Genomic DNA, 18951 nt, shown 5'->3' with positions numbered 1-18951 from the left:
ATCATTATCACAAAATACTAAAATAATAATAATAATAATAATAATAATAATAATAATAATAATAATAATTTATTATTTATACCCCGCCCATCTGGCTGAATTTCCCCAGCCACTCTGGGCGGCTCCCAATCAAGTGTTAAAAACAGTACAGCGTTACATATTAAAAACGTTCCTGAACAGGGCTGCCTTAAGATGTCTTCTGAATGTTAGGTAGTTGTTTATGTCTTTGACATCTGCTGGGAGTTCCACAGGGCGGGCGCCACTACCGAGAAGCCCCTCTGTCTGGTTCCCTGTAGCCTCACTTCTTGCAATGAGGGAACCGCCAGAAGGCCCTCGGCGCTGGACCTCAGTGTCCGGGCAGAATGATGGGGGTGGAGATGCTCCTTCAGGTATACAGGGCCAAGGCCCTTTAGGGCTTTAAAGGTCAGCACCAACACTTTGAATTGTGCTCGGAAACATACTGGGAGCCAGTGCAGGTCTCTCAGAACCGGTGTTATGTGGTCCTGGCCGCCACTCCCAGTCACCAGTCTAGCTGCCGCATTCTGGATTAATTGAGACAGTCCGCAGGCAGGTAGGGTCTTAGCCTGCGTACCAGGTGGAGCTGGTAGACAGCTCCCCTTGACACAGAATTGACCTGCGCCTCCATGGACAGCTGTGAGTCCAAAATGACTCCCAGCTGTGTCCTTCAGGGACACAGTTACCCCATTCAGGAATAGGGAATCCCCACACCCACTCGCCCCCTGTCCCCCAAAAACAGTACTTCTGTCTTGTCATGATTCAACCTCAATCCGTTAGCCGCCATCCATCCTCCAACCGCCTCCAGGCACTCACACAGGACCTTCACTGCCTTCACTGGTCACCTTCAAAGGTAGCCCCACATAGAGTGCATTGCAGTATATAAATCCCAATCTCTCCCTCCCGTGACTTCCCTCAACTTCTTATTCTGGTTCTTTAAATATTTGCTTCTCCTGCCTGTCCTATTCTACCTTAATTTTGTAATCTTTTAGTTAAATATTGTTATATTCTTATCATTTTTGTACCATCTTTTTCAAATTACCCTTACATTTTGTTATTTTCCCTATTATTACATCTTACGCTTACACTTTTTATGCTTGTTTTCTTATTTGCAAGTGCTTACTCAAACTCTGCTGGTGAGTCCACTTCTTTACAGTGTTTTTGTAAGTACAACATAAATGGTTCACAGTCCTTTTTGAAATCTCTATTGTCCTTCTCTCTTAATTTTCCAGTTAGCTTCGCCATTTCAGCGTATTCCATCAGTTTTTCTTGCCATTCTTCTTTCATTGGTGTCTTGTTGTCTTTCCAACTTTGGGCTAGTAACATCCTAACCACTGTTGTAGCATATATAAATAGTTTTTTTCCACACTTTTGGCAAGTCTTGACCTATAATGCCTAACAAAAAGGCTTCTGGTCTTTTAAGAAACATTGTCTTAAACATTCTTATCATTTCCCAATAGTTTTTGATTATTTTACAATTCCACCACATATGATAAAATGTGCCTTCTTTCTCTTTACACTTCCAACACTTAATTGGAGCTAGCAGGCATTTTTAACAATACAAAATTACTGAAAGTCCTCTAAATAGAGGTCACTTAAATGTCAGTCCATGCTTGTTCCAGCCACGGAGCTTGTTTAAAAACCGAAAAAAGACTCACCACTGCTTCTGATAAAATGTCAGACTTCCAAAATTTGCGTCCACCTACATTAGGGGCAGTTGATGGTGAGCACCAAAAACCAACACACCAGGTATTGCGTGTTGCAGGTAGGGCAACCACAGCTACCAAGATGATAATAATTATTATTATTATTATTATTATTATTATTATTATTATTATTATTTATACCCCGCCCTCCACAGCTTAGACCAGGCTCAGGGTGGTTAACACCAGATATAAAAACAATTGATTAAAATACAACTTAAAAACAAGATTAAAATACAACATTAAGGTGCAGCCTCATTTCAGTAGAAACTCGAATCAAAAACTTCTTGGGGATGAAAACGTCAAATCTTCACCAAGGCCAACTATCCAGACTGGTCCTACGTGGGCCAGAAAAAAGCCAGGGAAGTCCCCAAATGGGAGTTCCATCACAGAAGGAAAAAGGAAAGAGGGGAAGTGGATCAAGTTGATTCCAAGCCAAAGGCCAGGCGGAACAACTCTTGTCTTACACGCCCTGCGGAAAGAAATCAGATCCTGCAGAGATGACCATTGATTGGTCAAAACTACCAGAATGGCAAGCAGTATCCCCTACAGAAATCAAATCTTTCAGAGAAAGCCTGAAACTAAATAATGCGCCAGGTGAGAATATGATGCCACCAGAGAGCTCTTTAAGGCACACACAGATGGCTGGCAACCCATCCTGGCTAGGCTATTACCCATATAAATTTGTTGTTGTTTAGTCGTTTAGTCATGTCCGACTCTTCATGACCCCATGGACCAGAGCACGCCAGGCACTCCTGTCTTCCACTGCCTCCCGCAGTTTGGTCAAACTCATGCTGGTAGCTTCGAGAACACTGTCCAACCATCTCGTCCTCTGTCGCCCCCTTCTCCTTGTGCCCTCCACCTTTCCCAACATCAGGGTCTTTTCCAGGGAGTCTTCTCTTCTCATGAAGTGGCCAAAGTATTGGAGCCTCAGCTTCTGGATCTGTCCTTCCAGTGAGCACTCAGGGTTGATTTCCTGCAGAATGGAGAGGTTTGATCTTCTTGCAGTCCCTGGGACTCTCAAGAGTCTCCTCCAGCACCATAATTCAAAAGCATCAATTCTTCGGCGATCAGCCTTCTTTATGGTCCAGCTCTCACTTCCATACATCACTACTGGGAAAACCATAGCTTTTACTATACGGACCTTTGTTGGCAAGGCGATGTCTCTGCTTTTTAAGATGCTGTCTAGGTTTGTCTTTGCTTTTCTCCCAAGAAACAGGCGTCTTTTAATTTCGTGGCTGCTGTCACCATCTGCAGTGATCATGGAGCCCAAAAAAGTAAATTCCCATATAAATAACACAGCCCAAATGCCAGCAGGCTGGAAATCAAATATCATTGCCACAATTCATAAGAAAGTGTATACCCCCCCCCCAATTATCGTTTACTGGATGTTCCTTCCAAACTCTTGAGTTAGACACCCGCTCATCAAACTGACAGATTTTGGCTCCATGAAAATAACATCCTATATGAGGAACAAACAGGGTTTAGAGCTAGCTATAGTACATCATTAGCAAATACATTAAGCAAAACAAATGCAAGCTTTATGACGCCTTCATTGAGCTATCTTACCCATCACTTCTTTTTTGTAATTATTTTTATTGGTTTTGCAAATGTAAAATTGTAAGAATCCAAATACATATCCATATATAGAGATTACTCTGAATTTCGCGACTCCCCCCCCCCCTTTGTGGGTCTTAAACATTATAAACTGCATATTATTCCATAATCTATATTTTATATCAATCCATATTATCCATGGTATTTGTTAGATTACAAGTGGGATTAAAATCCTGCTAATGTTTTCATCTGCTTGCAGCGGTCTCCTAAATAAATTACGAATTTTCCCCATCCCTTTTTAAAGTTTTTGTCCTCTTGGTTCCTGAGCTTTTCAGCCAGCTTTGCCATTTCGGCACAGTCAATCATCTTAGCTTGCCATTCCTCTCTGGCAGGGACTTTGTCTTCTTTCCAGAGCTACCTGCCACTTTTGACTCAATCAACAGATTGTGGGTGGTATCACATGTACTTAAGAACATAGGATGAGCCTGCTAGATCAGACCAGTGGCTCATCTCGTCCAGCCTTCTTGTTCTTAATGGCCAGTCAGATGCCTATGGGAAAGCCTATAAACTGGATTTGAGTGCAACAGCACTGTGCCCACCTGGGATACCCAGCCATGGGCATTCAGAAGCGTGCGGCCTCTGACAGTAGAGGTAGGGTGTAGCCATTTTGACTTGTAGCCATTGTTAGCCTTGTTCACACTTGCCGTCTTTTGTTGCCAGAGTGTCTCCTTCCGCAGCAATCTCTCTCCGTTGGAAGTGCAGCATTCCTTCCCTTTTTTGTCATAAAACAGCTGTTGGGAACTTCTGGCCTGCTGGGCCTCAATTCACAGAGACCACCCTACCTGCCCATCACCTGACATCAGGCACAGGCCAGGTAAACCCGCAGGGATGTACAGGGACGGATTTAGGTTTGATGGGCCCCTAAACTACTGAATGTAATGGGGCCCTTTATATGTCCAGCTGTCCTTTGTCAAGAACAAATTGTTGCTGTTTTTTGTGTTGAATATATGCTATATGGTAATTTATGGACCTAATAGGTATCTAAAGACATTTGCACCTAACAAAATATGCATTTTATCAAAGTAATTGTTGAACTGAAATACAATTAAGAAGTATATTAATAGTGAAATACAATTAAGAAGAAGTATATACCAGTCCATGCAGAATGTAGGCACCCTATACATAGAAATGAGCAAACCAGTGATATTTTAGGGAGCAGGCTAGCAGGCGGGGCCCATTACTTGCATCATAGGAGCCTACACAACACAAAACACTGTTACTGTATGTAGTTTTATTTTAGTTGTTTTTTATCTTATATTTTGTAAATGTACATCCAGGTTTTTCCCCTTTAAATTTTTTGGGGGTCTCCCAAGCGAGTGGGGAGGGACACGGGTGGCGCTGTGGGTTAAACCACAGAGCCTAGGACTTGCCAATCACAAGGTCGGCTGTTCGAATCCTCGCAACGGGGTGAGCTCCCATTGTTCGGTCCCTGCTCCTGCCAACCTAGCAGTTCGAAAGCACATCAAAGCACAAGTAGATAAATAGGTACCGCTCCGGCGGGAAGGTAAACGGCGTTTCCGTGCGCTGCTCTGGTTCGCCAGAAGCGGCTTAGTCATGCTGGCCACATGACCTGGAAGCTGTACGCCGGCTCCCTCGGCCAATAAAGCGAGATGAGCGCCGCAACCCCAGAGTCGGTCACGACTGGACCTAATGGTCAGGGGTCCTTTAAGCGAGTGGGGCCTTAAGCTATAGTTTGTTTAGCTTATACGTAAATCCAGCACTGGGGACGTATTGAAACAGGAAGAACCAGGAGCACACCCCTGACTCTTTCACTCCGGTTGCTGGTATAATTTGGCACCCCTTTTCTGACACCTGTTCAAAACGCGCTGGATTGCAGCTGGAAAGAAGGCACGTGGAAGTTACTTGGATCTCGATTCTCCGTTTGCAGACCCGGCTGTGGCTCGGATTTGGGCTGCGGCTGCAAAGCGATGTCAGAAAAGGAAGCATGTCTTTTCTGCCACCAGCTGGGCTAGCAGCTCTGCCTGCTTCCATGATTGTCATTCTCGTCTCCTGACAGAAGCAATTGCCCCAAAATGCTTCCTGCATCCGCTGTCTGACTGGGGCCATGCAGCTCACCAGATCCCACTAGCGCATCAGCTCTGGCAAAAGTCTTTCCTTCCTGTCTGCAAAACCTGACAGCTTTAATGAAAGGCCTTTGACTCTTGGGGAAGTTCCCACCTTTCTTAGTTGATAGGGTCACTGGTGGCAAACTCAGGGAAGCCTGCTACAAGTTGGGAATACAGCCTTTTTCCACAAGCCTACGCCCACCTCAGCCTGTGTGAGACAAGCTTTCAAGTACCCTATTTTTCACTCTATAAGACACACCAGACCACAAGATGCACCTAGTTTTTGGAGGAGGAAAACAAGAAAAAAAATATTCTGAATCTCAGAAGCCAGAACAGCAAGAGGGATCGCTGTGCAGTGAAAGCAGAACCCCTCTTGCTGTTCTGGCTTCTGGGATAGCTGCGCAGCTTGCATTCGCTCCATAAGACGCACACACATTTCCCCTTACTTTTTAGGAGGGGAAAAGTGAGTCTTATAGAGCAAAAAATACGGTACTTGCTGCAGAGGCAAGTTTGCATAGGAGAGCCTGCCATTACAAGGCACACCAACAATCCATCTTCCCTCTCTTTCTCCTCTTCCAGCCCAGGGGCAAAACTGGGCTTCATTTCTTGCCCAGTTTCGCCCCTGGGCTGGAAGAGGAGTGTTAAGTTGTGGGTTGACATAGCAGACGACACAGCGATTTCTCCAAAGCAGCTCTTTATTTTGCAAGCTGGAATAGAACTGACTGCAAAAAGCTCAGCCGGCCTGCTTTTATAGGCAGCCGGCTGTCAACATTGTAGCAACAACAAGCCAGTGTAGCACCCTGCTTGTGGTTAATGCTTAGCTGGAATGAAATATTCAACGCAGCAATAGAGAAATTAAAATAGTAATTTATTTGTCAGACAAATAAATATGAGGCACAGTGGTATATGGTTACCAAGCTCTGGCCTGGCCTCTTGCCATTCTGGCCAGCACTTATATTTCCTTAATCCAGCCCCCTTGCTCCTCCTGTGGCTGCCTCTGTCCAATCAGCCTGGCTGAAATTCCTATTGGCTGTTTGCTAGAACCAATCACAAAAGATACACCCATTTCCTTCTTGCCCTTTTATGGAAATCAAAAAGCTATATATTCTTCTATCTATAAATGACAAATAAGTAGTAATATATCTTACATGTGTCTCAACAAGGAATCTTAATTACCAGCTCACCTCTTGCCCTCCTTGCCCTATTGCCTTCCAAAACAGATAATTAATCTTGAATTTTTATCTTATGCATATGTCAAAGATTGAGTTCACATCAACATTGAGATCTCCTTCATTTGAAGGTTTCTAAACAAAAGGCCTGACAACCATATATCAGGAGTGCTCAATGGCGTCTCCTGTCTGGCAAGGGGCTTGGCTGGTGCCTGACTTAATTTCAGGATAGTTACAACTCTTACAACTATATGAAATAAGAATCTAGCATTTCTTAAATCCTTTGCATAATTATATTTAAGCTAATATATTTAATACATAAACAACCTTTTAAAAGGAAAAGAAATCTTAAAAGGATCTTAGTTTAAGAAAGAAACAGCTTTAGAAAAGATTTCCCAAAATGTTCTGTTTCTGCCAGCTAGATGCTTTTTCACTGCTCTTGACCTTCTTAACCTTAGGAAGAAGATATGGCTCATTTTACTATTTATCCACTCTTAATTTGTAGGGTCAGTGTAACCTTGGCTGTCAGCCTGTAATTCCCTTTTTACGACTTTGAGAATTGTTTTCTGCTATAAATCAGGGGGGCCCCTTGTCTAGGAGTAAAAATATCTTGCCAAGGTTTTTAGGCAACTGGTCTTCTAAGACTGGTCTTTTAAGATACAGGCCCTGATTAAACATATAAGCTTTAATAAAAATGCAGGCTTATGATTAGATGCCTCACCAGGGTTTCCCGCCTAAAATAACTGACGTGGACCTGAGTGAAAACTATCTACAGTATCCCCCTGCTGGCCCAGGGTGAGAACTTCAGTACATAACAAGGAGGAAGAGAGGGAAGAGTCTTGACAGCACAAGGATGGAAGAATGAGGAAACCCTGACAAAAGAACAGCGGCAAGAGAAATGGATGAACTGTGCAGAACTGGAGAAACTGACATACAAATTGCGAGATAAGGACAACTGTGACTTTAAAGAAGAAGGGGAACTTTTTACAAATTATTTAAAAAGACAGCGAAATGAACTTGACTCCTTGGCAGGTTTTGAATAAACATACATAAATTTATTGAGGGTTAATATAGTATACGGATAATAAAAGGATATGTACAATTTTACAGTATGCAGAGAATAACATGAGTTGAGAAATCAGAGAGAGGAGCTGAGGGAGGTCTTGGGGGAAGGGAGGGAGGAGGGGAAAGGGGGGGGAATAATGAAGATGATTTGTTTTGATAATTTGTTATGTTGAAATTGTTAATAAAAAATTTAAAAAAGAAAAAGAAACAAACGGCTTTATTTCACCCAGGTCAAAGACCCAGTTTGGCACCCTAATGTGCATTTGTGTACAAACACACACACACACACACACAAACACACACACAGACCAGGAGCCTCGATGGCGCTCTCTGCAGGCTTCGACCAGGGCTAAAAACCTGCCACCCCCACCCCACCCCACTCCCCGTAGCTATAGCTATGCTCCAGCCACCAGGAAGTTCCCTTGAACAGCAGACAGTTCTGAAGAAGAAAGATTGCAGCACTTTAGCGCTGCGTAAGAGGAAGCTGCAAAAGCTAAATTCCCGGTTGCTTCCCTGGGGATGATCTGAGATGGATGGAACACAGTGGGGACAATCACATATATAGCACCACATTCATCACAAATGCTGGGCACAATTTCCTGTTTCTCTGAAAACAGCTGGTGGCTAGTTCCATGTTTCTTCTTTGCATGACACACAACTCAATTAGAAAACTCAAAAAAAAGAGATTTATCTCCCTCAACCCCAAAATAACCTTTGGTCTATCCCATATCATATATCCATGAATAGGGGGCAGCCGACCAAGATCCACAACACTTTTCTCAAATCAAAACTGTATAATTGGAAAGGAAATTATATTCCAATCAAAGAAGAATGGTTGAATAAATTATGCGAATACTTGGGATTAGAAAAGTTGACTGATTTGATAAAACAAAAACCAAAAAATATAATCCAGAAACAATGGAAATGCTTAAATGATTATCTATGTAGACAAGGATTAAATGTAAGGTATTGGTTATGTTTAGAATAGATTTATGAGAGATTTAGAAAACTTATTTATTAGAATATTTGTGTGAGATTGGGGAAAATATGGAATAACAGACACAATCTTGCTTAAAATGTATATAGGAAGTGCAGTGTAAGCAAGGGAAGTCAATCAATGAAATTTTATTACTATTTTCTTTTATATATATATATTTATTGGTGTTTCAAAAAGTTACAAGAATAAAAAAGAAAGAAAAAGAAAAACAGAAAATACAAAATACAAAAAAATAAAAACAATTAAAAACAAATCCATCTTTCCATATCTTATCTATCATTTGCTTGTTTCCTTGACCTCCTCACACCTCCCTTTTTTGTATTCTAGTTCATTAGTTGTTTCAGCAAATCCTTTCCTTCTTTGTTTTTATCTTACTAATTTATCTAATATATTGTAACTTTACATTCTGACCTGTTAACAATCCATTTTTACTTAATCCTTTATAACATTACTGCTAAAACCACATAGCTTCATTCCAGCATCCTTCTAACATTCCTTAATTTTACAATGTTTCTGTAGATAGACTTTAAATTTCTTCCAGTCTTCTTCTACCGACTCTTCTCCCTGGTCTCGGATTCTGCCAGTCATTTCCGCCAGTTCCATATACACTTTTCATATTGAGATATTTGTAGAATAAATTTGGAAGAATTTTTTCCCCTTTTTTCATATATATGTACTTATTAGAAATTTGTATGTATGTATGTATTTGTACTATTTTGCTTAACTTTTGTAACAATTATGTTAAATAAACAATAAAATTATTAATAAAAAAACCTGTTGTATTTGTGCGTTGCTCAAAAACACATGGTGATCTTGAACAATAACAGCAAATAGGGAACTGGGGGTGTGAACCCCACAATACACTTGGGGCCATGCCGAATCTTACATCCATACCTCTAGGAGAGCACCCTTTACGAGATGCCAACGAATTACACCTGACTCGGTGCTTTTCTTGGGTGAGACACACTGTTAGGGCTGTTTGCTCACACAAATAGTAGCCAAAATATGTAGAAAAGAATAAGGAATTGGAGGTGTACACCCCCAAGGTAAGAGGTGCATGGGATGAAAAGGGGGGTGGGGAGAGAACTAATGACTAATGGGAAGGCATTTACAGTAAGCAAATTAGAAGGAATGCTCAATGCAGTAGAAAACCTATCAACACTGTAAGCTGGTTGAAATGTACCATATTTTTCGCTCCATAAGACGCACCTAGTTTTTAGAGGAGAAAAACAAGGGAAAAAATATTCTGAATGAAACAGTTGATGTATGATTTTTGTGGTTCATGCTGTGGCCACAGACATGTGATTTGACGGTGAGTTTGGGGTAGCCCAATGCAAAAATCCTGAGGATCCATGTGGATCCGTGATTTGTAACCACGTTTTTGCACCATTGTGGCCCCAGGCAACAGTGGATACGTGATTTTTGGGTGCAGGCTGTAGCCATGGACATGCTTTGTGATCAGATGGTGAATTTGGGGTGACCCAATGCAAAAATACTGAGGATCCATGTGGATCCATGCTTTGTAACCACGTTTTAAGTGGAGAGGGAAGGAAAAACACTGAAGGGACAAGGAGCACGCGTGGGGTGTGTGGAGAAGGAGGCGACTAACAATCCAGGAGAGGAGTTTAAGGGGAGGGAAGGAAAAAGCACACTCGCTTTAAAGCAGCCCAACTGGACAGGAGCTGCTTACACAGGTGTAAGCGGCTCCTCTCCTCTCCCGCTTTGCTGCTTCAAAGCAAGCTGAGCTGGGGAGGAGGGAGGGAAAGAGAGCACCCTCGCCTTAAAGCAGCCAACCGGACAGGAGCCGCTTACACCCGTGTAAGCAGCTCCTCTCCCACTTTGCTGCTTCAAAGCGAGCCACGGAGGAGGGAAGGAAGGGGAACCATGGATCCTCTGCTGACTGCAGCAGATCCCCCCGCCATCTGTAGGCATTCACTCCACAGGACGCACAGACATTTCCCCTTACTTTTTAGGAGGAAAAAAGTGTGTCTTATGGAACAAAAAATACGGTATATATTATCATCTCCAAATAGATCTAATATAGGGACAAATCTATATTAAACTGTAAATGAATACACCATAAGAGGCCAGAAATGCCTTTTCAAGTCATTTCTACCAGTCATTTCTCTATTATGCAGTGACAGACCTGCATTACCCAGTCTTCTGTGTGCAGTCTTCTGGCTTTTGAGTGACTGTTTTGCTGAAATTGCTCAAGTTGGGAAGCCAAAGCCTACAGCAGCTTTACAGTATAACTGTCACATGTTGTAGATGCTTTCTTTCCGGCTTCTGTGGCAGGAAATATGTCATGTGTGAAGAGGGCCCTCAGATAACTCAAGAGCAGTGATAAGCTATAGCCAGGAAGCTTCTTGAGCCAGCAAAGATTTGATTTGAACTCAGATCTTCCCAGTGATGCATAAGATCGAATGGTTACCATCTTTTGTCATGATCAGAGCCCAGTGCACACTTTGTGTTCCATTTGCTGCACAGAGGCCACTCACTTTTCCTACTGTGATGATGCTGCAAGGTGAAGTCTGTGCATACATCTTATTCCTGGAACACTGCACCAAAAATTAATACATTCACTGGTAGCCTAACTCTTCTGGATGAAACGGTGAAATCAGTTATGATTAAATGGGCACAAGATGTTGGACATAATATTATGATGGCTGACTGGGAACAGTTATGGACCACAGGTATGAAGTTTACGGCATGTAATGCCTTAAGAGAGAATATAATGAAAATGATTTACAGGTGGTACATGACACCAGTCAAGCTTGCAAAAATTTACCATTTGCCCGATAATAAATGTTGGAAATGTAAAGAGACTGAAGGTACATTCTTTCACCTTTGGTGGACATGCCCAAGGATTAAGACTTTCTCGGAAATGATCTACAATGAAATGAAAAAGGTATTTAAGTATACTTTTCTGAAGAAACCAGAGGCCTTTCTCCTGGGCATGGTCGGCCTATTGGTGCCAAAGAAGGAGAGAACTTTATTTATGTATGCTACAACAGCAGCAAGAATACTTATCGCAAAGTACTGGAAGACACAAGATCTACCCACCCGGGAAGAATGGCAGATGAAGGTGATGGACTACATGGAACTGGTGGAAATGAATGGCAGAATCCGAGACCAGGGAGAAGAGTCGGTGGAAGAAGATTGGAAGAAATTTAAAGTTTATTTACAGAAACATTGTAAAATTAAGGAATGTTAGAAGGAGGCTGGAATGAAGTTATGTGGCTTTAGCATAAATATTATAAAGGACTAAGTAAAAATAGACTGTTAATGGATGAAAGGAGGAAAGGTAAATTTACATTATATTAAAATAAATTATAGGATAAAAATTGGGAAGGATGGAAAGGATTTGTTGAAATAGCTAACCGAACTAGAATACAAAAAAGGGAGGTGTGAGGAGGTCAAGGAAACAAGCAAATGAAAGATATGTTATGGGAAGGTTTGCTGTGGTTTTTTTTTGGTTTTTTTCTTTTGTTTTAATTGTTTCTATTTTTCTATTTTTCTGTTCTTTTACAAGTTTGTGTTTAACTTGGTGTGTTTTCTTTTTCTTTTTGTAACCTTTAAAATCTTAATAAAGGTAAAGGTAAAGGTACCCCTGCCCATACGGGCCAGTCTTGACAGACTCTGGGGTTGTGCGCCCATCTCACTTAAGAGGCCAGGGGCCAGCGCTGTCCGGAGACACTTCCGGGTCACGTGGCCAGCGTGACATCGCTGCTCTGGCGAGCCAGAGTCGCACACAGAAACGCCGTTTACCTTCCCGCTGGTAAGCGGTCCCTATTTATCTACTTGTACCCGGAGGTGCTTTCGAACTGCTAGGTTGGCAAGGCGCTGGGACCGAGCAGCGGGAGCGCACCCCGCCGCAGGGATTCGAACCGCCGACCTTTCGATCGGCAAGTCCTAGGCGCTGAGGCTTTAACCCACAGCGCCACCTGCGTCCCAAAATCTTAATAAATATTATTAAAAAATAATAATAACTCTTCCATCGGATATGATTGTGCAAATCTCCTGAGCACCGAACTGGCTGCAATTTCTGATGTAAGGAATGAATGTCACAATATCCCCCTCCCTGACCACGAGCAATGGTTGCTTGAACATGCTGCATCTTTTTCATTTATCAACATTTCTTCACAAATGCCCAAAGCGAATAACAAAATAAAAATAATTATTTTTTAAAAAAGATTATAATCAACTGAACAAACCACCCAATCAATTAAAGTGCAATCTGAAATAATTATCTAACAATGTGCACAATCAGTGCAAAAAATTAGCAGAGATTAAGACTTCCTTACCTCCTTAGGCAGGGTCTAAAAAAGGTAAAGGTAAGGTGAAGGACCCCTGGATGGTTAAGTCCAGTCAAAGGCAACTATGGGGTTGCAGTGCTCATCTTGCTTTTCAGACCAAGGGAGCTGGTGTTTGTCCACAGACAGCTTCCTAGGTCATGTGTCCAGAATGACTAAACTGCTTCTGGTGCAATGGGACACTGTGACAAGTGCCAGAGTGCATGGAAACACCATTTACTTTCCCGCTGCAGCAGTACCTATTTATCTACTTGCACTGGTGTGCTTTCGAACTGGTAGGTTGGCAGGAGGTGGGACACAGCAACGGGAGCTCAACCAGCCGCATGGCTTCAAACCACAGACCTTCCAATCAGCAAGCCCAAGAGGCTCGTTGTTTTAGACCACAGCTCCACCTGCTCCCCTAACAGGGTCTAAAGAGTAATACAGTGGGACCTCAGGTTAAGTACTTAATTCGTTCTTAACCTGAAACCTGAGGTCCGTTCTTAACCTGAAACTGTTCTTAACCTGAAGCATCACTTTAGCTAATGGGGCCTCCCGCTGCTGCCGCATCGCCGGAGCACGATTTCTGTTCTCATCCTGAAGCAAAGTTCTTAACCAGAGGTACTATTTCTGGGTTAGCAGAGTCTGTAACTTGAAGCGTATGTAACCCGAGGTACCACTGTACTAGCAAGTGTTCTGCTGTTTAAAGAATTCATGGATCAGGAAAGAGGCCTGCCAAATTGGCTATAAGTGGGAAAATTCTTAATCAGAAACCACAAAACCCAATATAAAAAGAGGGGTGCTCAAATTTCAAGATGTGTCATATTTGACTAACAGCAGTGGTCGCTGAGCTTTAAAGAACCCAATTAGTGCAGAATGATCCACAAGAGATACCAGGGAGAGCATTAATGCACAACAAACGTAGTTTATTCTGTATCCAAGATCCACTTACAGTAGAAAAGGAAGGGATATTATTTAAAACCCAATGGCAACTCAGCCCTCATGACTTAAGAGCTACTCCTGGGTATGAGGTGCAAGCAGAATGTGTTGAAAGAGTAAAGCTAAAATTGGAGGTTAAGAAGACAGGGAAGAAAAAAGCAAGACTGTAAATCAAAAAGGAAGAAATGAAGTTGAATGGATGAGAGGACTGAGAGCTGGAGGAAACTGGGACCAAGCAGGAAGAGCTTTGAAAGCAGCATTGAGGAATGCAGCAGCAGCAGCAACAGCAGCAAAGCGCAGAGGCTTGAGGAGCCTATCAGCCATAGATTGGCAAGGAACACTCTACATTCCCCAATTCCGGCTTTACAAAAAAAAAGCAACAATACTCAAACTGCCACTTCTTCCACATCTCTGGTGCTGAGTGCACAGAAGATCTGCAGCCCCTAACTTGTTGGAGGGAGGACATTGTTAAATTATTTTTAGTATATAAAATGTTAACATCAAATGGGGGCGGGGGGGGTGACACTTCAGCAATAGGGAAATGTTTTCCACTTCAAAATTGGTATGATTTCCACTCTAAGCACCACTAGGTGGTGCTATACAGCTGCATCCGGTTTCTTCCGAATATTGCTACAGACCTGCAAACAAATATTTGCTTAGTTAATGAAAGCCTAGTCAGCCTTCCTCAACGCTTCAGGTTTTCTGCTGTTCTGGGTCTCTCTGCCCCCCATCTCATTTTACTCTTCTTTCAGAAGCTGGCGAATGAAGTTCTCAACTTGCCTTGACCAGCCTCTGCACCTGTGCGTTTAATGGCAAAGTACAGCAAGAGACAACATTGACCACTAGGTCGTGAAGAGCACCTGCTGATTTGTGCAAAAGAAGTGGCTGCTAAAGGCAGAAGAGCAAGTCAGTTAGCAAGCCAGGCAGTCTTCACAATCTGGACACTGGCTGAGCTGAGACCCGTTTAGGGCCGAGCAGTGGAGACAAGGAGCAGTGGTTCCCAAACACAATTCTAAATGTTGCTAAAGGTAAAGGGACCACTGACCATTAGGTTCAGTCGTGGCCGACTCTGGGGTTGCAGCGCTCATCTCGCTTTACTGGCCAAGGGTCATGTGGCCAGCATGACTAAGCCGCTTCCGGCGAACCAGAGCAGCGCACAGAAACGCCGTTTACCTTCCTGCCGGAGCAGTACCTATTTATCTACTTGCACTTTGACGTGCTTTCGAACTGCTAGGTTGGCAGGAGCAGGGACTGAGCAATGGGAGCTCACCCCGTCACGGGGATTTCAACCGCCGACTTTCTGATCGGCAAGCCCTAGGCTCTGTGGTTTAATCCACAGCGCTGACCTTTAAAGCCCTAAACAGCCTCAGCCCAGTATACCTGAAGGAGCATCTCCACCCCCATCGTTCAGCTTTGACGGTGAGGTCCAGCTCCAAGGGCCTTCTGGCAGTTCCCTCACTGCGAAAAGTGAGGTTACAGGGAACCAGGCAGAGGGCCTTCTTAGTGGTGGCACCCACCCTGTGGAACACCCTCCCATCGGATGTCAAGGAAATAAACAACTCTCTGACTTTTAGAAGACATCTGAAGGCAGCCCTGTTTAGGGAAGTTTTTAATGTAATGATGTTTTATCATGTTTTTAATGTTCTGTTGGAAGCTGTCCAGAGTGGCTGGGGAAACCCAGCCAGATGGGCGTGGTATAAATAATAAATTATCATTATTATGGGCTGAAAATAACTTGGCATTGGTCACCTGAAGACTCTGATATTTCATGGTGCTAGACAGCTGGAGAAAGGGCCACAAAACATCATGCCTTTATCCCACAGCAAAGTTTGGTCTTTAAAGGCAAGGTTCATTAATTTCCCATCTCATTTCTTCTTCTTTCCCAACAAGTGGCAAAAATACCAAATTGGGCGAGGGGGTCAGGGCAAGAGTCACCCCCCCTACTGCCAACAAGCCCATCTCAAAGTCTCAAGAGTCACTTGTATGAAAATCAGAGGATTCCTTAAAATAGAAAGAAGCATTTCAGAGGAGGCCCAAATCCATCACAATGCCAGCCCAACCAGTGGCGTAGCATGGGTTGTCAGCACCCGGGGCAAGGCAAGTAATTTGCGCCCCCTAACCCATGGATTTTAGTAGGGGCAGAGAGCTGCGAGTGCGAGCACGCGACCCCAGATGTTGTGCCCGGTGCGGCCGGCCCCCCCCTGCACCCCCCATGCTACGCCACTGAGCCCAACTGCAGGAAAGCTCCAGATAAAGCCAGCCCCTCCTTATGCACCCTACACTGGATTGGGGGGGGGCACCCTCCAAGGGTTATTGGATCACAACTGACTTCATCTCCAACCAATGCTAGCTGGGGCTGATGGGGAACAGAGGCCACAGGCTCCCGTTCCCTGGTCTGGATGCAAACCCATTTCTCATCCTGCACTGTAGGTCCTGGTAGTGGCCTAACTCCTCGAACGTGGCCAGAACTTCCAAGGGGGGAAGAGCAGGAACGAAATGGAGTGGGAATAAAGCAGGCAGAGAAAAAGCCTGCAAATTATGGAATACGTTCACCTTTGAACTTTTAACTTGTTCCAACAGGCTTTTGGGAACTGAATGCATTTAATGCAAGGGCTTAGTGCCATGCTGTTTTACTGTAGTTATTGGCAATATCTATTTATCTGTATCTATTTCTCGATATCTATCTATCTATCTATCTACCTACCTACCTAATCTATCTCCAGTGGGGTTTTTTTCTAAAAAAAGTTTAGGGGTACTCTCATTTTGACTCAAGAAAACCACCATTTTATAGTTCAAATTGGGGAAAATAAATACAGCAAATGGACAAAAGTACAAAGGTTCACAAAATGTTTTGGGGCATGCATACCCACTGCGTACTCCCCCCAAAAAGCACATCTATATCTATACTATCAATTTTTTATTGTTTTATTTTGAACTATTCCCCCCAATGTTTTGAGCTGCTCTTATTTTTATCTGTAAGCCGCCTTAAGTCCTTGTCTAGGGGAAAAGGTAGGGTATAAATAAAATTAAAATATGAAACACCTGCTGGATTTTGCCAGCCGCCAGCAGTAACTAATGGTGCCGACCTAGCCATCTCTACTCAGAAGGAAGCCCTATTGGATTCAAGTGCACTTACTCCCAGGTCAGCAGGGTAAGGATTGCAGCTTAAAGTTACAGGTTGTAAATTACTCTGGGTTGCCCTGGACATGATAAAGTGACTAACAAAACTAATAAATAATAAGAAACCATAAAACCTCTCTCTCTCTTTGTGGGTGAATTGAGAGCACCCTGTGCAGGTGAGGTGGACAGGAGAACCTCTTGGATTGTAGGTCTGGCTGAAGCAAAGGTACAGCAGGTAGGGCTGGCCCACCTTAGCAGCAAGGTGAGGCAACTGCCTCGGGCGGCAGGATCCACAGGGACAGCAGATCTGGCCAGAAGCGGATACTCTTTTTGGTGGCCAGATCTGCCTCCTCCTCAGCCAACGACCCCCACCATGGCGCCTCTATAGGGCGCCCCTTGTTCCTGATGTAGATCTTTCTTCCCCGCTTGTTCCGTTTTGTGTTCCGCCTCGGGCGCCCAAACGTCTTGCTCCGGCCCTGACAGCAGGCTTCGCCTTGGGGCTTTTCTGCAGCCCGGCTCCTGCTTGCAGGCGGCGCGCATATTCCCAACACTAGCCAAGCCAAGGGATGGGCGAGGGCGCACGGACGAAAGCAAGCAGGCAGGCTGGCTGCGCGCTTCTCGCAGCCGCCGCCGCCGCCCTCCCCTCCTTACCCGCTCCGGGAGGGAGGGAGGGAGTGGCTGGGTGATGTGGAAGGTCGATTGCTGAGATCTGCAGCGGAAAGGCAGCCCGGGCACACCTTCCTCCTTTCGCCAGGGAGGCTCCAAGCCAGGAGCTGCCGCTGCCTCCAAAGACTCCGACATCCGGCTGGGGAGGCGGAGAAGCAACTTCCAGTAGCAGCTGCGGCAGGAAAAGCCCCCAAAGGCTCCGCGCCCCCCGCAGCAAAAAAAGGTAACTTTGCTTCTTCGTTGTGATTATTTTTGCTTGCTCATTCATCCCGAGGGAGTTGGGAGTGTTGTTTGTTTTTTGCAAGGGGTGGCGGCGAGGCAGCTCCCTCCTGGGAGACCAAAGGCGAGGTGATGCCGAGACAGGGCTTGGGGGGTTGCGGCGCGCAATAGCGCAGCCGGCTTCGGACCTCCCCGCCTTCCCTGCGCGCTGGTGGAGAGCCGCCTTGCCCGGGAGAGAAACGCCTCCTTGGAGAGTCTTCGGGCTGGATCCGCCAGGCGCAGCCGGAGGAGAAAAGGCGTTGGTTTTTTGGGCAGCGGAGGCGAGCTCCGGATTAGCGATTCTGTGGGCGCGCGGCTTTTCTCCCCTAAATAATAATAATAGTAATAATGGGGTTAGTGGGGCATATTTGGGCAGCACGATTTAGAGCCCAGGGATAAAGAGATCAGGAACGGGTGCCTGAATGGCATTGTCTTTATTTTGAAGCTGGGGTTAACGTTGGCCAGCGAGGTTTCCGTGCCACCCCTCTTTTTGGAAAGGATGTAGGAGGGAGATTAATTCTGCGCCTGGGCAATGTTGGGGCCAGCTCAGCACCTGAGTCAAGAAACAAAGGCAGTGTGGGCTTTACTCCAAAAATGAAGGGGGTATGAGTTGGCCCCTCCTTTTTTAAAAAAACAAAAAAAAAAAAAAAACAGCCTCTTCTGTGCTTTTGGCAGCAGCCAGGATGTGCACAGGCCAGCAGGTGACATTGCTTATCACCTGCTGAATTCAGCCCCATGGTGCATAGAGGTTCACCTGCTGAGTTCTGTCGGGCGCAGGAGCAGGACGTGCCTGGCCTCTTGTGATTAGTTGGCAACCGCTTCCTATAGCGAGGAAGGTGGTTTCAGGAAGTTGAACATCTGATGCTCCTGGCAGGTGGCCAGAACTTGCTAGGCAGTAGCAAGCTAAATATATATGTAAATATATAAGTTCCAGGCAGTGCTCACTGGGGTGGGCAGGGCACCCGCAGAATTGAATGCCTCTTCCTGGCTTTCAGTAATTCAAAGGGGCATTCCCAAAGCCAGGACAGCTTGGGTGGGGTATGC

At 44.5% G+C, this 18951-nt stretch overlaps 1 protein-coding gene and 1 long non-coding RNA gene across 2 annotated transcripts in view; one reads left to right on the top strand and one right to left on the bottom strand.

The window, feature by feature from the left end:
- The window catches only part of LOC307206611, a 72314-nt gene that overhangs the window by 14963 nt on the left and 38400 nt on the right, over nt 1-18951 (bottom strand). The gene's annotated exons all lie outside the window — the stretch shown is intronic.
- Nucleotides 17710-18951, top strand: part of RAB3D (RAB3D, member RAS oncogene family) — a 32767-nt gene continuing 31525 nt past the window's right edge. Inside the window, exon 1 of the mRNA XM_079959827.1 lies at nt 17710-17870. The gene's annotated coding sequence lies outside the window, so the exon portion shown is untranslated. The remainder of the gene's footprint in view (nt 17871-18951) is intronic.

Source organism: Podarcis cretensis (assembly GCF_951804945.1).
Source record: "Podarcis cretensis genome assembly, chromosome: 17".
Taxonomy (NCBI): Eukaryota; Metazoa; Chordata; class Lepidosauria; order Squamata; family Lacertidae; genus Podarcis; species Podarcis cretensis.
The sequence above is the reverse complement of the archived record's forward strand: the minus strand, read 5'-3'. Positions and strand labels throughout refer to the sequence as shown.